At 39.2% G+C, this 27499-nt stretch overlaps 1 long non-coding RNA gene across 1 annotated transcript in view; it reads left to right on the plus strand.

The window, feature by feature from the left end:
* Window positions 1–22834, plus strand: part of LOC111097236 — a 59638-nt gene extending 36804 nt beyond the window's left edge. The window contains exon 2 of the long non-coding RNA XR_005362932.1: window positions 22615–22834. This is a non-coding gene — a long non-coding RNA (uncharacterized LOC111097236). The remainder of the gene's footprint in view (window positions 1–22614) is intronic.
* The last annotated feature ends 4665 nt before the right edge of the window (window positions 22835–27499 follow it).

Below are 27499 nucleotides of genomic sequence, written 5' to 3' on the forward strand. Positions count from 1 at the left end.
CTTACTTCCTTGTCCTCATATTCTCATTCCACCTACTTGCCTTGCCTACTTTTGTCCTATTGTACTGCACATACTGCACATATTTATGTAAGTGTACTTCAGTTTATTTGAGGAATTTATAAAATTAATCATTAAAAATCAATGTCTGAGTAACTTTACAATGGAGAAACATGACAAGGGCTAGCTAGCCAGGTGATTAAGGTAATACCATCAGTGATAAATCCTGTTCCCTTGTTATGATGTAAAGAGAATGGCATCTTGCTGTGGTCATCTTTCTCAAAACCCATCATCCCAGTCTAATCATGAAAAAAATCAAGCAAATCCCAATCGAAGAACATTCTATAAAATACTTCATCAGCATCTCTCAAAACTGTTAAGGACATTAGAAACAAAGATAGTCTGAGAAATTGTTACAGCCAAGAGAAGCCTAAAGAGACTCAATAACTAAATATAATGTGGTATTCTGGATGGGGTTCTGGAACAGATAAAGGACAGTAAGCAAAATTAATCAATAGTAGTTTGTTAATTATGACAAAGTTCAGTAAGTATTCTCAGTTATGGTGATAATTAATGATAGGAGAAACTGCGTCTGGGGTATATGGGAACTACAAAAATTGTTTATAAATCTAAAACTATTCTAAAATTTAAACATTTATAAAAATAAAAAAAATTAATGACTGGAGATGTGGAATGACTGAGATACCATGTATGCTATAGTTTTGCACACTACTAAGTACAAGAAAAAGATACCTCCTGTGTATCTGCGTGGCTGTGTGACTGGTGTAAGTAGGGGACAGGTGACATTTCCTGACAGAGAGTACATACTCTATGACTAAGTCACTTCAGAAAGTTGTTTCAGAGATGACATGGAATCAAAGCTCAGTATCATTGTAGAACCTACAGGACCAGTATGCCTGATATTAAGGCCCTCTTTAAATGAGATAAGCAACTTGGGAATAAGAAGGAAACAAAAACTAATGGACAATGAATTTTCCCCAAACCTCTCTAATTTTCTCTATAGCTTCTTTACCCAACATAGGTAGAGCCATAGCATCCTATGGAAAAAGGGTCCTATGGTTAATATGGGTATGTCTTTATGAATCTCCAAGTATCTCCCCAGAGTGAGAAACATACATACTTGACCAACATTTGACCACAGTGCCTTCACACAGGCCCAGGTTTGATGGCTCTCAGGCACCCCTGAATTTGGTAAGTTATCTGAATGTGCTTCTTTACCAAGGAAGTCCAGTTAGCCATCTGGTCTTGATCCTGTTTGGCCAGCCACTCTGATCTTCAGATTCAAATTTTGTTACCTCAGGAACAAAATCTCCAGTAGGTGCTAAATTGCCTAGAGTAGGATTCAGTTACATTTGAGTCACCAACACAATGGCAGCATAAATTTGATCAAAGACTTTTGTGGGGCTTTTTTGTTGTTGTTGTTTGTTTTCCTCACAGAGAAATTTAGAATTGGGAAGTCTGGGTCTGGTGTGGAGCCTCACCAATTGTCTGGAACTCAGGTGTTCTCTTTAACCACCCCTAGAATGTGACCTTCAAGGGCATGACCCACGATGGAGATACTGTCATCATCACATTTCTGTTTCAGAAAGAATAGAAAAGGACAAGGAAATGAGGAGCAAGGCTGGGTGAGGGTCAGCTACATTATAAGGAAGGCTCTCAGAAACTAATTGATCACAGCTGAGTGGAGGCAGGATGATATTTTCACTATTCTAAAAGGTCGTGTGCTTTGGCAAAGGAAGTTCTCTCTTTAAGAGAAAAGGAGAGGATTGATATTGGGAGACACCTATAAGAGCAATCTTTCTCCTTAGCACTTAATCTCATTTATTTCCAGTGTTACAAAATTGCCCTGAGAAGATCTAAGCTCTGTTCTCAGCTCTATGATGTACTAAATAAATATATGACCTTGGTTAAATCACTTAACCTCTTGGAGATGTAGTTTGCTCATCTCTAAAATGAGGCTAATATTGTCTCCTCTTTCATCCTCAAATGATTTAATTAGATAAATGTATGTGAAAGGCCCCCACAAACTATCAATGATCACCCCCTACAACTATGGGATGATGCCACCAACGTCATCTTTCCAGTTGTCTCTGTTATCATAGTATATCCCCTACCCATGCACCTTCCTTTCAGTATGCACATACAAATCCATGAATGATACTTTTATCCAAGTATGTATTTATTTAACCCCAAAGTACTATCATATTAATAACAGATTTTCAGAAATTATAAGGAAGGAATAATCAAAGCATTAAATATTCACATCACTTGTTATACTTACCCTGATTTAAGAAATCATTATGTGGTCAATAGACATCAGTGTTTTGGGATCCCTGGGTGGCGCAGCGGTTTAGCGCCTGCCTTTGGCCCAGGGCGCGATCCTGGAGACCCGGGATCGAATCCCACATCGGGCTCCTGGTGCATGGAGCCTGTTTCTCCCTCGGCCTGTGTCTCTGCCTCTCTCGCTCTCTCTGTGTGACTATCATAAATAAATAAAAATTAAAAAAAATAGACATCAGTGTTTTATTATTTATTTTATTTATTTAAGATTATTTATTATTTATTTATCTATTTGCCTGTGTGTGTGTGTGTGTGTGTGTGTGTGTGTGTGTGTGTGAGAGAGAGAGAGAGAGAGAGAGAGAGGGAGAGAGCATATGAGCAGGGGGAGGGTCAGAGGGAGAAGCAGACTCCCTACTGAGCAGGGAGCCCAACTAGGAGCATGGGGCTCCATCCCAGGACACCTGGTGAGGTTAGACTCCAGGACCTCCTCCCCGCCCACCTTGAGATCATGCACTGAGCCAAAAAGCAGACATTTAGCCCACTAAGCCACCCAGGCACCTGGTTCAGTGTTTTAAAAATCAAAGATAGGGGCACCCGCGTGGCTCAGTCAGTTAAGTGTCAGTCTTCAGTGTAGGCCGTGATTCCAGGTTCCTGGGATCAAGCTCTGTGTCAGTATGTTAGGCTCCCTGCTCAGCAGGGAGTCTGCTTCTCCCTCTCCCTCTGTCCCTCCTCTTCTTGTGCTCTCTGACTCTTTCTATATCTCAGTCAAATAAATAAATAAAATCTTAAAAAAAAAAAAAGATAATTGGTAGGAGGCAGGGGGCAGGTTTACTATTTAAAACCAAACAAATAAGAGCTGATACATGGTAGTCAGAGCATATCGTATTAATGGAACTTTGGTGTCAGATAAACATGGGTTCCAATCTCAGCTTCTACATGAATTATCTGTGAAAGCTTGACCAATTTTGTAGACTTAGACTGAGCTTTCTTATTTTTGTTGCTGTATCATGCTAAGTATTCTTTAAAAAACTATGTGAGGTAATGTACTTATAACTCTAAACACAATATCCTGCACACAACAGGCACACACACAAAAAATGAGTCTAACTCCCATGCCCTCCTTTGTTCCCAAAGAGCCAGTTATGGTGATCTGAAACTTACAAGATAATAATTTATACTGTTTTAGCCCTTAGTATATATTTCACTGTGTTCAACCCATGGTGTGGGTTATTTCATTGACCCACACAACCTTATGTAAAGATACTTTCATAATTTCCATTTTATGGATGTGAAGATTGAAGGTCAGGAATGTTGACTTGCCAAGGTTACCCTGCTGGCAAGTGGGGAAAAGAGAACAGAACCCAGAAGTCAATGTCAAATTCCAATTCTTGGATCAAAACCTAATTCACTGAAAGCCAGTTTGGCAAATATTAACTCAAGGTATGATAAATTGGCCAAAACTCACAAACAAAGGAGGTGTATGTTTAGGACTAGTGTGGAGACACAGCTTTTGGGCCGGGTGTAAATCTGCAAGAGGGTGGACAGCATTAAGAGTTAGCTCATCCATTCCTAAGTAAAATTATGCACATTGGAAAAGGCAACCATGCTAGTCTGAAAAAAAGCCTTGGCAGCAGCAAAACCCCAATGAAATCAAACATTGGAGAACATCTCTCATTTGGTTAATTGGTCACTTTATAAATTGATCATTTTCTGAATTAAATTTTAGTTAACTGGCCAGTATCCCAACCTCTCAACCACCAGGCACTACTGCCAGATCGGGTTTGCTTTAAATGGTAAATGGCAGGCTAATTTTCCCCAACTCAAATACTTATGTGTCCATTATTAATGTTCTAAGCATGTCATTTACCCAAAAGACATATCAGGGCAAAGGAGTGGAATCTAGAATTGATTAGCTGACAGCTGTGGACCAACACAAGTGGTGGGATATTGCATGAAAACAAACAAACAAGACAAACCCCTCGTTCCTCCCCCTGAAAAAGATAATCAAAAAAGCTGTTCCAGTAGAATCATGAAAACAGGTCAGGGTATGCCAACTTGTGATCACTAGACTGAAAGGGAGAGGGCACTGCCATTGTCTACCAAAGAGTCAGGATTTGAATGAAATAATCCCAATAACCAGAGCACTAGAGGAAATGGGGAGAAGATAGGAATTAGCAGGCCGTGCCTTTACTACACACGAAATAATACCTGTTTGATTATTTCAATATTGTAAGGACATTTTTGTTCTCATTTTATAATTGGTAAAACCAAAACAGATTGCTTTGCCTTTTTTTTTTTTTTTTTTTTTAGTGTGATTATCTCTTTCCCTAGGTAAACTCCTCTCGCCTCCACCTCTATAAATGGGCAATTCCTATTTATATAAACACATGGATCCCTCAAAAGGTAGTAACAACAATAATAATGTCCACCATTACTCAATATTCCATAGCTCTGTGAGCTGGGATTCACACCTCTACATGCTGACTCCACAGTTTATGCTCATTACCAGTCAACCCATACTTTCTGGAGGAAAAATAGGTTCTTTGGGTAGCCACAGAATGTTTTCTAATTAACCAATGATATTTCCCTTTTTTTTTTAACTGAAGTATTTTTATAATACAATATATCATTTTCTTATCCCCACAAACCTGAATCTATATTCAAAGTTCTTACTAATGACTCACGATGATTATTATTAACATAAATTATTTTATGTTTTAATATGATGATAAACAAAGATAGCTTGATATATGTAGGTCTACTTTACAAAGCCTATAGTTTGCCTTTTAGATTTTCTTTGTTTCTCCTTCTTTTGACTAGAGAAATCACAATTTTCACTTCTCCCTGCTGGCAATGTATTGAATGATTCTAATTTTGTCCCTGTATTTAAAAACAAGTTTTTGTAAGTGATCTCTTCCATCTACTTAAGTACATGGACATTTATTGATAGAGTTCATGATCTTTCTAATAATTATATTCCCACACGGTTAAATTTGTTTTAATTCATTTATTTCAGGTTCTAGGTTAGCTGTGGGGGTTTGAGAGATAGGAAGTCATAAAGGCAAATTATGGGATGAGTTGAGTTTTAAAAAGCTAATATTTTTTTTTCATAATCTTCTTGAAAAAAATATTTTTGTTAGTTTATAAAACCAGTATCTTAGTAATTGCCAGCTACCACCCTGTGCCCCACCCAAAACTCAGCCAAATACTCTCTTACACTTTGGCCCCAATTCAGATGAGCTGACATCTTTGCCAGACAGACAAAAGTGTGGTCACAATATCCATGTCAGAAATGCTTATTTTGTACTTGTGCTCTCCAGCTCAACTTCAGTAGAACAACTTTCCACGTCAAGCCTAATCACTGCATTAGTAAGATCAAGGCCAGGTATATTCAGCAAGGTCACTGCCAGCTCTAGTGGCTCCCACAGGACAAGGCTGGCATTAGTGATTAGAAAACAGATGGATCCCCAGTGGGAATTAAGAGAATTCAACCAGCTGCTATAGGAGGATCTTTTTGCAATGGGCAGGCTGATCTTGTGAGTAGAGTCTTGTCACCAGGTTTGCAGGCACCTGCCCTTGGGGGAAATCTGTCAGACTGATGAGTTGACTCAGGAAGCATAGTGATTTTGTAAAGGGCCCTGGGTGGCATTATATGGCTTTCTTTCCTAAGTGTTCTTCAGCAAGTGCTCTTAGCTTATTTGTACTTATTAAAACTACTAACAATAATTCAGGCTGAAAATCAAATTCAGCTCCTGCCTTATCTTTGCCAATTTCCTCTGGCTCTGGAGTCCTTAATGGGCCAGGTACAAATATGTAAATATCATGCCTTGTGTTGGTAATTAATTTCCTTAAGGTCAAGACTGAGTGATAAGAATGCTACCTTCACTTTATGAATAATTCATTTCTGAAGAAGATCTTTATTCATTCAGACTTCATGGATGTAAAAAGTTTTGAATACACATATCTGTGACTGTATCCCACTTTTCCCTATAAACTGAGTGACTTTGGATAATTTGCTTAATCTTTCTAAGCTTCTTCTATGTCTCTATATAAAAGATGAGTCTAATAATGTATACCTCACATGCTTACAGCTTGTTAGGAGTTTAAATAAATACATACATACAAAATACTTAGGAAAGGTAGGTTTCCAATTGATGTCATCTCTTTCTTCCTTCCCAGTCTTAAGCATGTTAAAAAGTTAAGTTAAACCAAGATGTTTTAATCTAACCAGCATGTTGCTTTAAAAAAAAAAAATGATGGGGAACTCAAATAACCTTGACATGCAAATAAAATAAGCAAGTGAGCAAAACCAACAGAACATGTAATAGTATGTTTAAAATTTTAGGAATTTGGCATTGATCATGTGCTTAACACAATAATAAATGTTTTAAGTTCATTATCTTGTCCGAAGTTTTAATAGTCCAATAAAATAGACCAATTCTTCTATCATCTCCATTTCGCAGTTGGGAAAACCTCCTAGATTAAGTTGCTTGACAAAAATCATCCAGGGCATAAGTGTTAGATGCAGGTGTGCATTTACCATGAAGTCAATAAAGCTTAGGATCCCCCTCTTTAATAAGGCTCCCCACGAAAGTTGGCTGAGGCCCCAGCAAAGAGATCCCATGGAAATACATAATTGTAAATTTTGCAAAAATACTATATAAACTTTAGGCAACATAGTATATATGTCTCCTCCTGATCAAATATCTTCTCTGTGAGATATCCCTAAGCTTCTCTAAAATTTCAACCTACTTCTCATTTACACTTTTTTTCCTCCTTAGCACTTAACACAATCTAAAATAGTATATAATTTATTCATGTACCTTGTTTTTGCTAACTCCTCCATTGCAAAGGTAAATAAATAGGGCATTTTTTTTTTTTTGGTTACATACCAGTACCTAGAATAGTGCCTAGAATATAGTAGCAACTCAATATTTGTTGAATAAATGAGTGAATGAATGGATTAGACTTCCCCTGGCTCCAGAGCCTATGCCCTTTACCATAATATTGTACAGCCTCTCTGAGGGAGACCCTTCATTATAAACAATCCCCTTCCCCCAGGTCTATGTGAGTGAAAATCCAACTTGTAAGGCTTTAAATTGCCCCTGAGATAATGATGAATTGGTGACCATTTAATCGGTATCCAAGAATTATGGGACAACATTTGAGACCTGACAGGTATATAGCAACAGACGAAGCCCAATTAAAGGGAAATACGTCTGTGAAAGAGGCTAGCAATGGGAAAGTGAAAAACAGAAGGAACACAGTTCTGCAGGCTGTGTTCCCCCAAACTCATGAGAAATCAGTTATGTGCAAGAATCTATTGCAAACAGGCATTCCTGGGGCTCCTGGGTTGTGCAGTGGTCAAGCATATGACTCTTGGTTTTGGCTCAGGTCATGATCTCAGGATATTGGGATCTGGCCCCACATCAAGCTCCACACTCAGCAGGGGGCCTGCTTGGAATTCTCTCTCTCCCTCTCTCTCAAATAAATAAATCTAAAAAAAGAAAGAAGAAAGAAGAAGGAAGGAAGGAAGGAAGGAAGGAAGGAAGGAAGGAAGGAAGGAAGGAAGGAAGGAAAGAGGCACTCCCTTTTCACCTATGTTTCACTTTAAAATTTTTCCTCCATGAGAGGAATGGAGACAATTTAACGTAGAAGACCCTTCCCCAGTTTGAATTTGCAATAAATATGTGTATTTAACAAAACCAAAAAGTAAGAACAATCACCTTTGTAAAAATCAGCCATGTCATGCCCCAATCCTCTTTGGTATGAATGTATTATGTCAAGTCACAGGGAGGTCAATTTCTGCTAGCACATCAAAATCCATACAACAGTACCTGATTGCTATGTACGTACTCTAAAAATTAATAATTTTAATTATTTAACTGAATCAGAATATTTTGATGAACTGAAATAGCTGTATTCATATTGTTTTCAACTGTTGTAGTTCTGTTAGTGCTTTTCTCTGCTTTACTATATATTGGAGTTGTGAAAACATACCATTAATAATGAGCTGTAAGATATTCAGGATTAAAGGAAAATGTCTAATCCGGCAGAGATTTGAGTAGATATTGCCCCCAGAGCCACCCTGGAACTTGTTTATTGTGGACAATAAATCCAAAATTCAAAGTGTTTCACTGTTGGTGTATGCAATCTTAAAAATTTAGACTTCAATCACTCTGAGAAGATTCTGAGACCCAGAGGGAATAAATATTTTCCCCAACATCCCACAGGCAGTTCACAGCTGAAATAAACCTTCAAACTCTGCTTGTATTCAACAAAAACTATGTACGCCTCCTTAGATTCCCTTGGCCCTGACCACTTTCTGGACTTACTCAGCCACTTCTCTGCCTGGATGAGTCTTCTAGCCTTGCCATGAGAGTGCCCTGACCTCCTGTTGGCCTGTGTTGCATGGCCAAGACTCAGCCAACACCACATATTTGGTTCCCTCCTATCACCTTTACACCTAAAAGAAAGTTTCTTTATAAGGCATAGGTATGGCATCTGAGAACAGCTGCTGAAGGGGCCAGATGACAGTGAGGGGCAGTAACTCCTCCTAGGGTATCCTTTGATCCATGAGATGCAGGAGATAGGACAGATCTGGGCAAATACAGTACCTCATTTTCTCTCTCCCATAGACTATCCCATGGTTTGTACATGCAGTCTAGTTGGAGACATTCCATCTGACAGCAAGTGCATCTGCTGAAGGACCTGCTATGTTTCATCATGGCTTGTCACCAAGTAGTAGCCAACTTGATAACCCATCACTTTGCAGTACCTGACATCTTTATTTTGCTCCCTTCTTTTCCTTTTAAACCTCACTGCCCTCTATTTTCATTTCCTTAATAAAGCATTATCCCATTAGGCCTTGCCTCAGGTTTTATTTTCTAGAGAATCCCTGTTAAAGTCACTGCTAATTAGACTTCAAGGTATATTTTGAGTAATGTTTTAAATCTACAAGTTTTTCAAAAGATAAAAGTCATTAAATCCTTGAAGCATTTCAGTCAACCTGCTATGAACCCATTAGAAAGGATATGTGTGAGATTCTCTCCATATAGAGTGCATTTGGGGAATGGTTGGCCCCAGTTATCTGCTGGGTCAGGTGGTTCTCTGTCAGGATCACCAGAACATGGAGAGTGAGGTTAAACTAAAAGTGTCATTCTGGGATGGCCAGAATGAAGCACATATTTGGTAAAAGATGTAGCTTGTCTTTTGCTTTTAAAAACACATGCATAACTGGCACAAAAATGAAATAATTGGGAACTGGGTGCCTTGATTCTTCTACTAACAAGTTCTTCAAAACTGGTGAAGTCATTTAATATTCCTGGTTTCACTTATATCATTGAACCCTGTTTTCCTTAATAGACCCCTTTGAGAATATACATTTTTGGAACTGTGAATCCTTTCTATAGGAATATGCAGCCACAATCTTACTGAAAAAAAACGTGATAAATTATAGGGATTTTTCTGACTCCTTATAACTCATGCATTCCAAGTTACAAATTCCTCATCTAAGTGATCATGATTATAAATTTATAGAAAAAAGGCAGAAAGCCGTTACTCAGAAAAGCTCAGACTGAGATAACACACACAAGCTTTGAATAGTTTCAGCCCCCAATTGATTGAAACGGTGCTTTTAGCGAGGAGATGGAAGGGAGGTTAAGTTTTTTAAGGCAACAAATAAACCAAAGAGAGCGAATTCTAATATTAAGGATGACTTCTCCAGGCTAGAAATAGTGCTTGTTTTCTCAAGGCTGTGATTGCTTCCTCCATCTGCAGGGGGTTACCTCTGATTGATAAGAAAATTGGAAATCAATTGAGGGAACTTATATGCTTCAATATTTGGTGGCCAACTGTTGAGTTTTTTGCCACTGAGCATCCATTTTCCTGGTCTGATTTCTATCACAGAATACTCTCACCGTATCCTCTACAAACACGAGAGATGACAATTCCAGTTTAGGAAGCTGACAAGTTCAGAACCTTTCACTCCTCTTCCTTGTACAGGTTGGGAGTGGGAATGTGATCTAATCCTGGCTAAGTGGGCAGTCTTATGGGAGCATTTGAATCCTGACTTTCTGTTGCAAGGCACAGTGTTCAGCGTCATCCACAGGGCCGGCGGAGGTAGGAATGGCTGTGGAATCCAATCAGGATATTTTAGATACAAGACTCTGCAGTACTTCCTGATCCTCAGTTCTTTGCATATCGAGAGTCACTGGATGCTTTCCATTCCCAAGTCTGGTCTGTCAGTTCCATGAATGCCCAGTAACCTTTCAGGAAATCATCTTGTATCTAAGGTGGAGATTGTGGTTGAGTGCAAGCAAGAACCCTTCATAACACACTTTTATTTATGACGTGTGAAGGTCCTTCTTTCCACAAGGGTTTGCATCTCCTCCTTAAAAATAGAGTTTTAATGTAGAAGGCAGAAGACCAAAGCAAGACTTAGACTTTTAGCCTATCAAGTGCACATGCAACAAAGAGTGAAGCACCCAATAATAATACTGCTCACTCCATCTCTTTATAGATAAATATAGACAACCTTCCCAACCACCACAAGGATGGCTTCAAGGACGGGACACAATGAGACTTGAGATGTATTCTGTAGTTTATGATGTCTTAAAAGAACTAGGAAGTAATACGACCTTTTGGTTAAGTAAAGGTAGGGATTTTCAGAGAAGTGATATACCCAAGTTTGCTTTTGCTGACATTTCTGGATGAGGTAATCATTATCACTGACACTACCAACCCTGATATGTATTTGATAAAGTTTCCATATAAAATACAGAATGACTGGTTAAATTGGAATTTCAAATAAAAACAAATAAATACATGTTTAAAACATATGTCACAAATAGTGCAGGGAAGGTGCACTAAAAAATTACTTAGTATTAATCTGAAATTCAAATTCAACTGGCATCCTCTGTTTTTATTTCCTAAATCTGTCAGCCATAATTTGAGAGTCCATGAGTCCAAGTCCAAGGATTCAAAGTGCAGTTAACTTAGGAGCAAACTATATTATTGCCTCAGGTAGACAAAAGGACCTGAAGGGATAATTAAATTTGCAAGATCCCTGGATAATCAGTAAGATTTCCCTTCTTTGATAAAAATGGAGAAAGTTATGGGCCACCTGGGTGACTCAGTTGGTTAAGTGTCTGACTCTTGGTTTTGGCTCAGGTCATGATCTCAGGGTCATAGAATTGAGCCCTGAGTGAGGCTCCACACTCAGTGGGGAGTCAACTTGAGATTCTCTCTTTTTCTCTCTGCTCCTCCCAGCGACAATCTCTCTCTCCCAAATAAATAAATAAATCTTTAAAAAATGGAGAAAATTATAATTGGTTCACTACTAAGCTCAAATAGTTCATTCATAGGACTTATGGAGAGACACAGGGGAGACCATAATCAAAAGGATAAACAACATAGTTTATAGGAAAAGTAGAGACAACTGAGTCAGACAAACTGAAATTTGTTATGGCAAAATAAATGTATACTCATAAATATTATTTTTAAAATAGATATTCTTAAAGATAAGGTTATTGGATCAAACAGCTTACATATTTTAATTCTAATAAAGATTGCCAAATTGCCCATCTAAACATACATATTTACCATCTAAACATACACATTTGCCAAGCAATATAAGAAAAAAACAGTATCTAGGGACACTCGGGTGGCTCAGCGGTTGAGCGTCTGTCTTTGGCCCAGGGCATGATCCCTGAGTCCTGGGATTGAGTCCCACATCGGGCTCTCTGCATGGAGCCTGCATCTCCTCCCTCTTCCTGCCTCTTTCTCTCTGTGTCTCTCATCAATAAATATATAAAATCTTTAAAAAAATAGCACAATAACTATTGTATTTTTAATTTGCATTTGGGACATCAGGAAAGTGAAACAGTATGTACTTTTGCAGTCAGTCTGCCATCTTGAAAAAGGTAGTCAGAACTCAAGTCTCTATGGACCAGCATGTAACCTTCAGTGGTTTTCCCTTCTTTGTGCTACACTTTTCCTAGGCCACGGATGTTAGTAATTAAACACTCAATTTGTTATGAAGACTAAATAAGCACATATTTTACAGCCCCACATAAGCACTGTGTTTGAAACATAAAATGTCCTGTATATATACACATCCTTTTTTTTCTTCTCTTAATTTTTTTTTACTTCTCTATCCCCCTTGTGATATCCTTCTACTCCGGGAGATATCTATTTTTGGTAGTTAGTTTATAGGCAACTAGGTGTTACATGTTTATAGCTTGTAAACATTTTCATTATCATGAATAGCATTAAATATCTTATAATAATAGTAGTAATTATCATCATCATTTTTTATCATTATCATTTTAAAGATGAAAAATAGAGGTGATGAGAATTTTGAGTATAGAAATCCAAAAAGATATACCTCAAATCAAGAGTAGTAATATACAGGACATATAACCTTCCACATTGTTTATTTGTTAGACAATCCATTCTTCAGTCAATTTCTGTTCAACACCTAATAATATAAATTAAGTAAGGTGGATAATGAAAGCAAGGTCATGTTTAACCACATTTAGATTTTCTCAAACTAATCAGAAGGGATTTGGGGTTTTAATCACAAAACTTCTTGAGAAACCACTTTTCATCTTTTGCTAATGATTCCAAGAGAAATAATTTCTAAAAGAAAATGACTAGAATCATTTACATTTTTGAGAACTAATGCCTTAAATAAAATAAAAATGTATGTAATCAAGTCTTAAGTATAGTGCTATTAGTAAATAATAATAATGACATTAGTAATTGTCACAAATGAAAGACTCAATAAAGGCTAGGATTGCACATGAAGCGCCTTCTATGGATTATTGCATGTAACCCTCACAATATCCTTGCAAGGTAGGGATTATTATTATTATTATGCCCTTTCTTTTTTTTTTCAGGCAGGAAGGAACCAAAAGATTAGGAAAACTCACAGAGCTAATAATTATCAGAACTGAAATCTAACATAGCTCTCTCTGAGAGCTATATTAAACCATCTACATAGTGAAGCATGAAGATGAAATAATTATTTCTTGGGGTATTTCCAGAAACATGAATGAACACATAAACATTTATGGAATGCTTGCTGGATGTCAAGTTATTGTCATGACACCAACACTATTAATTAAGGATGATTATTTTTTTCCTTGATGTTACCTAGTAAGAAACTGACACTCAGTGGCATTTCTAAAATCAGATAAATAGCTTGAGGGTGACCCAAATGTAGGGGTTTCCATTTTGCTTCTGATATCTCCACGTCACACCCAAATATAATTCACATACATTCACTCAATTCTCCCAGTTTTAATGGAAACCCCAGGCAAAAATCTGCCAAAAAATATTCTTTATGTTAGAGCAGCAATATTCTCAAACTGTTTTGATGCTCCAATTTCTTGATCCTGATAAGAAGACTGTACTGTTTTTGGTTTTGTTTTTTAGCATGGAAAGCACACAGTATCAGCAAGGACAGTGGAAGAGTCTTTGATCAATGAGAGTGGGGATGGAGGAGGGCTTGACTTCTAAACTCAGGACTTTTGAGTGTCGTATTGAAACAAGCTTCTAAAAGTGAGCATGAATCTTAGCATTGAACTGAATATATAGGCTGCAAGCAATGGCATTTGCTTCATCTATGTTGATCATTTGGGTTTTCTTTCTGTCCCTGACTTTAAATATGTGACCTTGGTCTCGTCACTTAACCTAATGGAAAATCAATCATTTCATCACATGAAAGAAAATTCTATTGCTGCTTCCTCAGGGCTGTTTTCTGTTTGGAAGGAAAAATTTCTTCTGCTGTGATTTTGGTGGATATCACACCGACGTCCTAATTTATTCCTCAAAATAATCTGTCTTTTCTGTGGAAAATTACAAAATTCAAACAAGAAAAGAATGTGGCTATAATCCCACCACATATTACCTTTCTCAAAATATGACTTGTTATAGCCAGCCAACAGAGAAATAAAACAGAAATAATGTGAATGTAGAGACCACTTGGCTTTAAAGAAATGACTATGAATGGTAAAACCAGCAGAACGTGGGAGTTAATCTCTGGACTAGACTTCTTTTTAAAGGGCAATATGCAAGCATTATGGGGTAAACTGCATCCCCCAAGGAAGAAATGCTAAAATCCCAACCAACAACACCTCAGAATGTGGCCTTATTTGGAATAATGGTCTTTAGGAAACACAACTGAGTAGAAATGAGGTCATTAGAGTGGACTCCAATCTAATCTGACTGCTGTTACAAAAAGGAAAATTGGGACAGAGGCACAGTCACACAGTGAGGGGGGCAATGTGAAGATACGCAGGGCAAAGATGGTCATGTGGCTGGAGTGATGCATGTACAATCCAAGGAATGCTAAGGCTTACAGGCAAGTGCCCAAAGCTGGAAAAGGTAAGCAAAGATCATCCCGTAGAGCTGTCAGCATGGATCTCCTGGCATCTAGATGCCTGACTTATAGACCTCACAACCGTGAGATAATAAATTTCTGGGTTTGGATTTTTTAAAATACATTTTTAAGAATTTTTCATGGAAGTATGGAAGCTGACATAATTTCTGTTGTTTTTAAAGCACCCATTCTGTACTACTTTGTTAGGGCAGTACTCGCAAAGTACTACAGCAAGTACGCCGGTATCACAACTGCACTACACACTGACAATCTCCACTTCTCATGGTCAAATGTATGCATGCTTTCTCTCTCTCTCTCTCACACACACACACACACACACACACACACTTTTATTAAATACAAGCAAGTTAAATGATGTTGTTGAATGAACCAGCCTCCTGCTTTATTCTCCCCTTGAAATGACTTGTGAGCTCTGCTGTCTTCTATGTGTTCGTCTGTTTATTGCACAGAAATAACAGCTATAAGGTCCACTAAGGATTTCTATAAAATAGCTAATAAAAGCTTCAACTTAAATTCATTCCAAAAAATTGAACACACATAACACATCATATCAGGGAAATGGAAAGCACGTTAGTGCACATTTAAAGTTGTATTGTTTGTGCAGACTTTGATATAGAAATATGTTGAAGGGCTGATGGAGATGATACAGAGGAAAGAACATCATTATGGGGGAGAGCTGGCTCTTGGGCCAGAGATCCCTCCTTGAAGACTTTCCCACCCTGCTGGCTTAATCACTTCCTAAAGACCCTCCCATTCTGCTTCTTTGGTGGTCCAGCTCTCCCCTTTTAGCTTCACAAAGCATCTGAGACTCATTGCTGACATTACTGTTGCCATGAAAAAGATCACGGTCTACTAAAGGCAGAATATTCTATGCACAGACACCAGTGGATATAGGGAACTAATGGAAGAAAAGTGAAGGCACTGGTAGCCACAGTACACAAATATAACCACCAATAAAATACATGGATGTTCTGATGATTGATACCACCCAAAATGAGATAATAAAGTCATCTATGAACACATAGTTCTTGAATGATCCATAAATTTTCCCAGTCCTTGATCTTTTTTTTTCCCTCTGACTTCTCAGCTTCCCTATACCATTTGGATGACCCCCTCGAGGCCACTGCCTAATTCTGCACACTATACTGTAAAAAATTAGTGGAATTTTTTACAGCCAACTATTCAATATCTTGCAGATCCATGCTTTTTCCCCTCTATTAACTCATTTACACTTTGAGGGCAATGACTTCGTATTATCCATATTTGTATAATTTGTATAATGTGTATAATTTCATCCATGCTTTGCAGTGAGTATCCAGTAGTGTTTATGATATGAACCATTCAGAGGACGGAGGGTGGAAATAGGACCAATTAGATTCATCTCTGCTCTTTTTATTTTTTTAAGATTTTATTTATTTATTTTAGAGAATGAGAGATTGAGTGCAGGAGGAGTGTGTAAGTGACAGGAGGAGTGGAGGAGGAGGGGGAAGGACAAGAGACTCTCCGCTGAGCACAGAGCCTTATGTGGGGCTCAACCATATGACTCTGAGGTCACAACCTGAGCAGAAATCAAGAGTCAGACACTTGGGAAGCCTGGGTGGCTCAGGGGTTGAGCTTCTGCCTTTGGCTCTGGGCGTGATCCTGGGGTCCCAGGATCGAGTCCCACATCGGGCTCCCTGCATGGAGCCTGTTTCTCTCTCAGCCTATGTCTCCGCCTCTATCTCTCTCTCCATTTCTCTCGTTAACAAATAAAGTCTTAAAAAAAAAGAGACACTTAAATAACTGAACCACTGAGGCACCCCCATTTCCACTCTTCATATTTGTTTGGAGGGTGGATGGCGAACTCTATCTTGACCATAAAATCATTCAACCCATGTTCTCCATAAAGTTGCTTCTGATATTTTTTCTGTTATAGAAATGGCAGGAACATTGAGAGAATGGAACATCCTAATAACCTTCCCGGTGCTAGGCACAGAGACTTCCTTATTGAATAATGGGCTTTTATTATAAAAGAGGAATCTGTGTTGTTTTTCCCTTAAGATCAAGTGGTAAACCTTTCCCTCTGCTGCCCACTGAATTTTAATTATTATTATTTTTTTTTAGTATAGTTGACACACAATGGTCCATTAGTTTTGGGTGTGTCACTTAATGATTTAACAAGTTTATTATTTATTTTTTTTAAGATTTATTTATTTATTTATTTATTTATTTATTTATTTATGATAGTCACACAGAGAGAGAGAGGCAGAGACACAGGCAGAGGGAGAAGCAGGCTCCATGCAGGGAGCCCGACGTGGGATTCGATCCCGGGTCTCCAGGATCACGCCCTGGGCCAAAGGCAGGCGCCAAACCTCTGCGCCACCAGGGATCCCTGATTTAACAAGTTTATACATTATGGTATGCTCCAGACAAGTATAGCTACCATCTGTCACCACACAATACTATTACAATATCATTGACTCTATTCCTTATGCTTTGCCTTTCATCCCTGTGAATTATGCCTCTATCTCCCACTCTCCTTCACACTCTTCACTAATTATTAATTTTTAAAGAGACTTTCAGTATCCAAGCATTATCTTGAGTAGCGATGGCTTGCTACTACTTTTTTTAAAAAAATGCATTAATGACAAAAATTATTATATATTTGGGTCTGTAGACTTTAATTCTTTCTCCATTTTAAAATTGGAGCACTTTAATTTTCTTTAGGGACATTTTTCCAAGTCAGTTGGTTCCAAACATCACAATAGGGTTAAACATTTGGAAGCCATGACAGACCCTTGACAGTTGGACATTAGATTGATGGGAAGATGGAAACTGCACACAAAACCATCATTAATAATGAGCATATGCAGGAAGGATCTCTCACAGCACACCGTGTTGAAATGATAAATGTGGAATATTAATTTAGGAAATAGCAATGTAGAGCCATTTTTAAACCAAAAACCAAGGTTAGAATCAACCATGCCATGCCTCTGAAAAGTAAAGTTGAAAAAAGAGGGTGAGAGGCCTTGGATATTCTAGTCACTTGCTCACTAGCTCACCTGGCTGTAGTCCTACCTAAAGCCACCCTCTTCCCAAATACAGTGATGGTATGCAGATATCAATACATTGGTAATCTTTCTAGCCCAAACAGGGTCAGGGAATTCAGATAATTAGTCATGTAGCCTGCCGCAGGCTCTACTGCTGAATTCAGTGCATGGGGACAAATGGGTGTAAACAGGCATTAGATAAGAGTGTAGCTTATGGATGTAAGCTTATGGAATATCTCCCCCCTTGGAGGGAAGAAGGAAGTCAGTCACATATATAGCTGATTCCTTGCTCTGGCTAAAAGCGTTAAAGAAGAAACCTTCACTTAGGATTTATTAATCATAATTTTGTAGGTCAAAATATTTCAAACTGAGTAGCTAGTTATATAGATATAACAGAGTACCTTTTTTTTTTAAGATTTAATTTGTTTATTCATGAGAGACAGAGAGAGACAGAGAGATAGAGACAGAGGGAGAAGCAGGCTTCATTCCATGCAGAGAGCCTGACGTGAGACTCAATCCCAGGTCTCCAGGACCACACACCTTGGGCTGAAGGCAGAGCTAAACCACTGAGCCACCTGGGCTGCCCCAGAATAACTTTTCTTAATGACACATATTTTAATTAAATTTTAGTAGTTATATTTTTTTTTCTGTTTTTATCAAAAACCAGAGATGACTAAAGTGTTTGACAGACTTGAAACTGGTAGAATTTTAAGTTTTTCTGGAGTGTGTTCTGTTGCTTATATGGGTATATAAATATTCAATACACTGGCTGGTTTTACAAATAATGACATTTTTTTTTCTGTTGAGAAATGAATTACTTAAAGACCTCAGAGCTATTGACTAATCAAAACTAGAGATATGTTGCAATAAGGAAAAACACCACCTTGATAAAGTGAAAGGGGAAAAAGAAAAGAAGATTTTATAAAAGCCTCAGACTGGGTGATTTTAAGGTGAGGGAGAACTTATGGCATCATACCTTTGGATTGGTGGGATTAAGAATGTGAAAGTCTGGAAGCAAGTTTTGACAAGCTAGGTATTAGCCTTGATAAGCAAGCTGTTTTAGTTGGTTGATAGTATTACCTTCCAAGAACAAATATCTTCCAGGAACTGAGTTATTCTTGCTTGGTGTCAGTACACATTAATATTAAGAAACAAAAAATATGCCCCATCTCGATGGTATCAGAATTATGTTTGAGTCCATTTTCTCTTTCCTTCCTTCTTTCTTTTTCTTTCTTTTTTAAAATCCATTTTCCTTTCCTTTCTTCTCTTCCTTCCTTCTTTGCTCATTTACTTTTAAAAACAGATCAAGGCAGCCTCCCAAGAAAGTTATCATAGTAAAACTAAAAACCATCTGGTCCAACACAAACGTCACAAAGACAAAAGAGGAATTCTAATAAGATAGTCATGGCTGAGAAAGCTACAGCAATTAGTGTCAGATCTTTCCATGAGCACCCGGAAAGTCCAAACAAAGAGGTGAATAAGATATTGACACAGCAAAAAAAAAAAAAAAAAAAAAAAAAAAAAAAAATATATATATATATATATATAAAGATACATATTTATTTAATTATTAGGAAAAAAAATCCCTGCTCCTTAGCTTTGTGGAGCAAAACATGCTGGAGAGAAATAAAGATTTTGAATAAATACATGCATGTGGAAGACCTCAGAACTCACGAATATACTGAAACCTCAGGTAACCCCAAAGACTCAATTAAAAATATAACGTGGAAGGATGGGGGCACCTGAGTGGTGCAATTGGTTAAGTGTCTGATTCTTTTGTCTCAGGTCCTGATCTCAGGGTCATGGGACAGAGCTTTGTGTGTGGCTCCTGCACTGAGCACTGAGTCTACTTAAGATTCTCTCTCCCTCTCCCTCTGCTCCTCCCACTCATTCTTTCTCTGTCTCTGAAATAGATAAATAAGGCTTTTTTTTCTAAGTGAAAGGATGTAAATGTACTATAATAAGACCATTTTTTATATGACAGTAGGGTAGATCCTTACATGGTGACCCAATTTCTTACCTTACTTCATCTACTGGCCTAAAACTTTATAGAGAACTATTGGTCTCTAGTTTGGGGCTTTTCTGACCAGACAGTTTGCTCACACCACCTGGGCTACAGAACCCAGCCTTGCAGGTATGCCTCTGTGATGGCCTGAATCATTGGTTCCAGTCTTTCACTTCCTTGTTTATCCATCCTTTTATAATTCATCCATATTGTTGCCATGACAGAATGTGTTCTCCTGGCCCCAACCTTGGATTGGCCACGTGACTGTTTTCGATAATAAGAAGTCAGTAAAACTGAAATGGATAGAGGTGTGAAATGTATGTGCTGGATCAGCTTTATTTTCTTGCCCTTTTGCTTTCACCATGGGAGAAACTTCCCATGTCACCACTTAGTTACTAAAGAACAAGAGAACCTGACCTTAATCTTCAGCCTAGAATCCAAGGTAGATGGAACCCAGGCCACATCAGCCAAACACCCCAGTGGGCTCAGAGATGCACCAGTCAAACTAAATTTAAGCCATCCGGTTGGAGAGTTAAGGATGGAGGGAGTGGCCACACAGCAGACCACAGAGCTGACTTTTTCTAAAGTCTTCTGAGACATTTCAGAGTTCAATCTCTCACATGTATCCTTGATCCTGTGACTATTCTTTTGTGATTTGGTAACAAACAAGTCAGAGTTGCCATTTATAACAATCTAAAAACCTGGCTCACTCTTGTGATCTGGCCAGCATCAAAGAATGAGCTCCCTCCTATCTCAGATATAGCATTCTTGAATATATTTGCCAGACCCATCAAATTTCCACTGGAGGCTACAATACAGGAAAAACTGTTGTGAGAAATTACCCAAACCTAGCCCCACAGTTTAGAAATATCTGCAGACATTCAACACAACACACTCACTCTCACACACACACACACACACACACACACACATTTTAGCACAGTTTTTCTTCTGTCTTACATAATGCTGCTCTAGGATCTGCTTACCTATCCCTGCAATGGAGTGGGAAAAGCTAAGTGCCTCACCTATTATACAGGGTCAAAGTGGAGTAGAGGAAGAAAGGAGGTAGAACGGGTATGTGGCCATTTGGGCAGGCACTGATTAAGGGAGACAGCCCTCAGGAGACAAGATAGTCTGCTTCAATTGCTGGTTCTGGGTGAAAAAGGAGGTGCTAAGGCTCACGCAGGCACATATCCATCTGTCCCAAATTGCTAGCATTAATGCAAGTGAATTAAGATTGCCCCTCCTCTTCCATAATCACCATCAGGGGTCATGTCTGGTTTTCCCATCATCACCAGCCCCTGAAAGTGATGATTATTGAAGTCAAATCCTCCCTAAAATAAAAAAACACTCCCCAGGGAGGGGGTAGTCAAGCCTGTGATTTGGCTGGGCATCTTGCAGTGGATGCATTTGCTGCGTTCTGTCCTTCCCTAGAGACATCCCAGGTAAGAGTCTTACACTTGTGCCAAATTTGGTACTTAATGAAGCAATCAGCTTATCTCCCACCTCTAGCCACATCGACTCCAATTTTACTTATCTGGATAGGTTTGGCTTTAAATTCATTACTAATAGTCTCAGTTTGTATTTTGATTAATGTTTAAGCTCCTTCAAATCCCTTTGGAGAAAGCTGAGAGCTGAAGCTTGAATAAACAATGAGATATTCTCAGACTTCAAAGAAGCATTACCTTAAGGGGCCTAGCCAGGCTGTGGAATGCTGAGCTTCTTTCTGCCTGGTCCTAATTAGCTCTGGGGTCTGGCAAACCTGCGCAGTCCAAAGGCATTCAGCCGAGGCCCCTGGCACGCTTTCTCAACTACCCTCACATCTGGGCTCACCACATCCTTGGATCATCATCTGAAGAAAATATTTTCTTCTGTTCTTGTTCTGCCTGGGGAATATCAATCCTTCTCCTCCTCTTCCGTCTCTCTCCTTTGAGTAGGGACAAAAATCAGTTAGCCAACTAAATCTTTTTCTCCCCAAGTGTAGGGTCTTGAGGTTAATGATTGCGAACTTTAAGGGAGGTAAAAGAGATACAACACCATTGAAACAATGGGGTTTGTGAGCTCTGGTCTCAATTCTCTCCCCTGGGGGTTCCTCTCTAGACCTTCAACTGGGAAAAGACTTCACATTTCAGATGAAAGCCTTGCAAAATAACTCTCTAGTGCCTCCCCTTGGGCACCACAAGGCCTACAGCACTGAAGCTGAATTCCCCACCATTGGAGAAAAGTGAGTCCTACAAGGAAAAAAGAAAAGTTGGCTCACTCTCCATCTTCCTCCCCAGGTCCCCACGTCTGTGCTAACCCTGAGATGTCAACTGTTCCAAGCCTTTGCTGATGCACCACCAAGGCTGTGGTGCAGGTAGGTCAGGGGTCAGCACACTGTAGTCCAGGGGCCGAATGCAGCCCACAACATGTTTTTGTAAATGAAGTTTCTGGAGCACAGCCTCCCCCATTTGTTTATGGATCTTCTATGGCTCCCTTCCCTTCCAACCACCGAGTGGCACAGTTGAGTAGTTGAAACTGAGACTGGATAGTTTGTAAAGCCTAAAATACTTATTACCTAGATCTTTACAAGAAAAGGTTGCCAAGAGAGGAAAGAGAAAGACAAAAGAAAATCAAAGATAAATCTGGTGTCAAGATGCAATATAATTTCAGTTCCCGTTCATCCAGTCAGAATCATTTTTTTTTCCCCCAGATTTGCAGATGTGGAGCAAAATACTCTCAAGAATTAGACTCCGACATCAACGAGGGTCCAACTGACATGCATTTTCTAAGAAAATTTCTCCATGGATATTATTTGGCATCACGCAGAGGGAGGGCTGAGATAAGTTGCAACCTCGATTAAGGCTAAACCTATACTCTTTTTGTCTTGTATGCAGGTTCCCAGACCAAAATGAAGTCTTCAGCTACTGCAAAGGACTCCCCAAAACGTCCTTGAGATTGTGCTCAATGATGCAAGGGCTGTTCTGAGCCCTCACAGAGAAAACACAACTACAAAAAGGCTGTGGCGAGTAACGAAGAGTGAAATCAATCCAGACCCCCCTATAAGATGTGGGTTCTTCAGAGAGAAATAAAAACCTGTTGGGTTGCTTGTCCTTACTGCCTGCTTGTAAAGCGTATTCAATTATTCATTTTATTCACTTGACTGACCACTTGAAAAACTATGTAGTCAGTGCTTTGGCAATAATTTCATTTCTAAGTGTTCCGCCTGGTTATTTTTCTGTGTGTGCACACTATTAATTAGTGACTATGGAGAAGTCCATACATTTCAGCATTCTGTAGCAGTGGTGCCTGAATCTATTACCCATGAAAGCCAGAGTCTACAGTCACTGAGTAGGCACAAAGAGATAAGTATTGATTTTATTTTTGAGTTTTAATTTCTTCTCATTGAATCTATGTGAGTGGATTGCATCCAAACAACCCTCACAGCTCAGTGAAGTACAATGCAAGATGCACACAGCTGTCTGCCCGTGGGGTGGGCTCAGCCTACCAGCTCACGTTTTTGGGAGGCTTTATGTGTGTCACTGATGGAGAATCAATGAGAAAACATTTGGGGCTCTTCAAAAATGCAGCCAAATCCTCTCTGAGCCTTAGTGTCTTATTAAATTGGGACAAGGGTATTAAGGACCTCCTGTGTTCAGAACTTCTGATGTGGTTGCATTCGGTTGATTCAGGCTCCCAGTGCATCATGAAGCTGGCCTTAATAAGACAGCAGAAAGTCTCCAACCGGTGAGTGGGGACATCTGGGCACTAATGTGGCCTTGGCTTAATGGATGCAATGTAATAGGATGAAGCAAGTGTTGCTGTACCTCCGTGTTCATCTGCTTAATGGAGATGAGACAAAGCAGGTCACAAACCTGTCTGGACCAAGATCCACATAAATAAAGAAGGAGAAAGCAGTCTTATTCCTTTTGAGAAAGAATGAAGCCTTTAGTTAGCCACTACACATTCTTGGTGTCAGATACAGAGAAAAATGTTTTAAGTGAAATGCAGAGAAAGGAGACTTGTATTAGGACAGTTGAGGATTGAACAATCTGGAATTCTTTGTACTCCTGTAGTACCTACAATATGCTAAGTAGTGTTGTAGTTTATAAAAAAAAAGCTAACCCTCATAACAATAATCTGATCAAGGTACTATTATTGCCTGCAGTATATTACAGATGAGGAGACCAGGGCGCAACGTTTTTGAGCACACAAAGCCATGCAGCCAGCAGGAGGCTCCAAGCTCTCAGCTTCTAGGTCCCTAACCCTGATGTAGACCAGTTTCTCACCCCTTGGGCTGTCTCAGGTGGACCAGAGTCCAATGCATCATTTCCTCCTGGAGGACTTCAAGGTAAGGGCCCAAGTGGGCAAATGCTGGTTCTGGTCACGATTTTTAGGCAAATGAGCTATGTTATCCAGAGAACTCAGTTCACCATGTGCAAGCAATCAGTCACGTGGAGATTTGTTTTGGTTTTGTTTAGGGTATTTTCAAAACAGATCCCAAGACACCTAGAGATTGAGCAGTGCCAACAAAGAGATGCTAAAATCCAGCTTTTCACTGCAAATACTAATATAAATTATGTTCTGATTAAATTGTGCTTGAAATATTCAACCTCTAGGAGCATAGGAGCATATATCCACATGTTTAACATCTTAATATTTTTGAATTTAAAAAATTAAAATTAAAAAATAACATCTTACATGGATTTCTTTAATCCATTCTGTTCACACCTCTGAGCAAACACAGGCTGCTGTTGATGTTCTTCAGACTCTACCCAGCAGACAGCCTTACTCAAATGGCACCCTTTTGAAGCCTTCCTGTGCCCCACTTTGCTTTTGAATTTGGGGTTCCTCCTCATCACCCAAAGGGTACATTCCTGGAGGGAAACACTCTCATTTTTCACTTCCACGTTTTTATTGTCTGTTTCTTTCTGAACACTACCTTCAGTCATGCCTCTCCCAATAACAAGCAGACAAGATTGAAGATTCCCCTCAGCCCACCTCTATCTCAGGGGTACAGAAAGAAGCAAAGGGTTTATATGTCTTTGTGACCTTTATAAACAACACAAATTCAAGGAAAAAATTGTAAGATCCACTCATTGAGATGACCCAACTCTGGGCTGCTAAGTAATACCAGAAACTCTCCAGGTTAAAGCGGAGATACACATGCATGTAAGTAGCTCTGCGTGTGGGTGTGCATATGTGTGCAGGCATGCAAATGTGCATATATGCATTATATGCATATTTAAATTTTCAGAATTGATAAAACCAAGTAATGGGGCACCTGGGTGACTCAATGTTTGAGCATCTGCCTTCGGCTCAGGTCATGATCCCAGTGTCCTGGGGTAGAGTCCCACATCAGGTTCCCACAGAGAACCCACTTCTCCCTCTGCCTATGTCTCCGCCTCTCTTTCTCTGTGTCTCTCATGAATAATTTTTTTTTAAATCTTAAAAAAAAAAAGGAATTGCCCGACCTTTCATGATGTCACAAAATTGATATTAGATGATGTGTTAATGAAAACAAACAAACAAACAAAAACAAAAAACTGAACAGCCCAGGTGGCTCAGCGGTTTAGCGCCACCTTCAGCCCAGGGCATGATTCTGGAGACCTGGCATTGAGTCCCACATCAGGCTCCCTCCATGGAGCCTGCTTCTCCCTCTGCCTGTGTCTCTGACTCTCTCTCTCTCTCTCTGTGTCTTTCATGGATAAATAAATAAAATCTTAAAAAAAAAGAAAAGAAAAAGAAAAAAGGAAAAAGTAAAACTAATGCTCTGAACCACAGCTAGGAGGACACAGATAAATATTTTATCTGACACGGGATCAAAAAACCCCCAAAAGCAACAGATGAAATCACATGTGGCCTATTGGTTGGTATATTATTTTCAGCACATAAAGGATATTATAAACAAATATCAACCAGAAACTTAGACAATGATATGGGCTTAAACTCTCTAGGAGTTAAGACTTGTAGAAATCTGCACTTTTTCAAGCTTTCAGGAGATTCTGAGGCCCCCAGAAGACTGTCCAGCCGTCAGGGAAGTACGACCCCCCCAGGCAGTTGTTGCATAGCGTCCTACCTCCAAACAAATCCTGTTCCTGTGGTTTCCTCCTAATCATGGCCTCAGATCCTCATCTGTAAAATGAGAGTCTTGTAGCAATACAAAAACCTCGAGTTTCTCATCTCTTAGGCCAGGGGGTTTTGTAATCCTGGTTACATTTCCTAGAAGGAGCAGAAAGTCTGGGTTCTGTGGAATGGGTCAGCAGTGAGGTGACCTCACTTGAGGGAAGACCACTCTGACCCTTCTTTCTACTGCCCCCAAATCTGAGTTGTTAAAAATAACTCCATACATGCATCTGGGTGGCCCATGCTTACAGACAAGAATGAACCTGGTAGGGGCTCCATTCTGCCAGCTGGCTTGTTGAACTGATTTGTTCACCAAAAGGACCCAAAAAGTTGATGGAAAATAGCAGTTGGGAGTCTATCCTGCCTACACTTCTATCGACAAAAATAACTGAAGAGACAGAACTTTCTAAAAGCAATAAAATGTTTGCTGGAGCACGGTTAGATTTATTACAAATAAAATGCCACCGGTACAATTGAGGCAGTGATGGATCCCTAGGCAGGACCAGGTGACAGAAAGAATGAGGGCTGTGGGGTCTCCTACTCAGGGGATGCCAGCTGGCCTCTCTGACCCTTAGTTTTCCTCGTCTGCAAATGAAAGTCATACCTGCCGGAAGATTGTAAATGACCTTTAAAAATAGAAGGAGGCTAATAGGTATAGTTCCCTATTTTATTTTGGGAACAGAATCCACTGCCTTCTTCCTGGGAGGATCATGGTTGTCCAACTTTTGTGTTCCACTCCTGCCTCCTATAATGGGCCCAACTTGTAAAAATGGGCCCATTTATTCATTTTAGACATATTCTTTAGCCCAAATCATTGTCCAAGTTTCTAGTTGGTAATTGTTTATAATATCCCTTCTGTGCTGAAAAAAATTATATTGACAAATAGGCCACGTGTCATTTCATCTGTTGCTTTTGGGGGTTTCTTTGATCCCATGTCAGATAAAATGTTTGTCTGTGTCCTTCTAGCTGTGGTTCAGAGCGTTAGTGCGTTTTTTTTATTAATGCATCGATCTAATATCAATTTTGTGACATCATGAAAGGTCAAGCTATTACTTGGTTTTATCAATCCTGAAAATTTAAATATGCATATAATGCATATATGCACGTCTGCATGCCTGCACACATGCACACCCACATGCACAGCTACTTACATGCATGTGTATCAGCCCGCTTTAATCTGGAGAGTCTCTGGTATAGTTAGCAGCTCAGAGCTGGGTCATCTCAATGAGCGGATCTTACAATTTTTTTCCTTGAATTTGTGTTGTTCATAAAGGTCATAAAGACATATAAACCCTTTGCTCCTTTTTGAACCCCTGAGATAGAGGTGGGCTGAGGGAATCTTCAATCTTGTCTGCTTGTTATTGGGAGAGGCATGACTGAAGGTAGTGTTCAAAAAGAAATAGATAATAAAAACGTGGAAGTGAGAAATGCAAGTGTTGCCCTCTAAGAATGTACCCTTTGTGTGATGAAGAGGAACCCCAAATTCAAGAGAAAAGGGGGGCATGGATGGGAAGCCAAGGGGAGTGCCTCTTGAGTGAACCTGTCTGCTGGGTAGAGTCTGATGAACATCAACAGCAATCTGTGTTTGCTCAGAGGTAAACAGGGTGGATCAAAGAAATCCACGTAAGATGTTATTTTCTTTAATCTTAATTTTTT

Source organism: Canis lupus, chromosome 8 (assembly GCF_011100685.1).
Source record: "Canis lupus familiaris isolate Mischka breed German Shepherd chromosome 8, alternate assembly UU_Cfam_GSD_1.0, whole genome shotgun sequence".
NCBI lineage: Eukaryota > Metazoa > Chordata > Mammalia > Carnivora > Canidae > Canis > Canis lupus.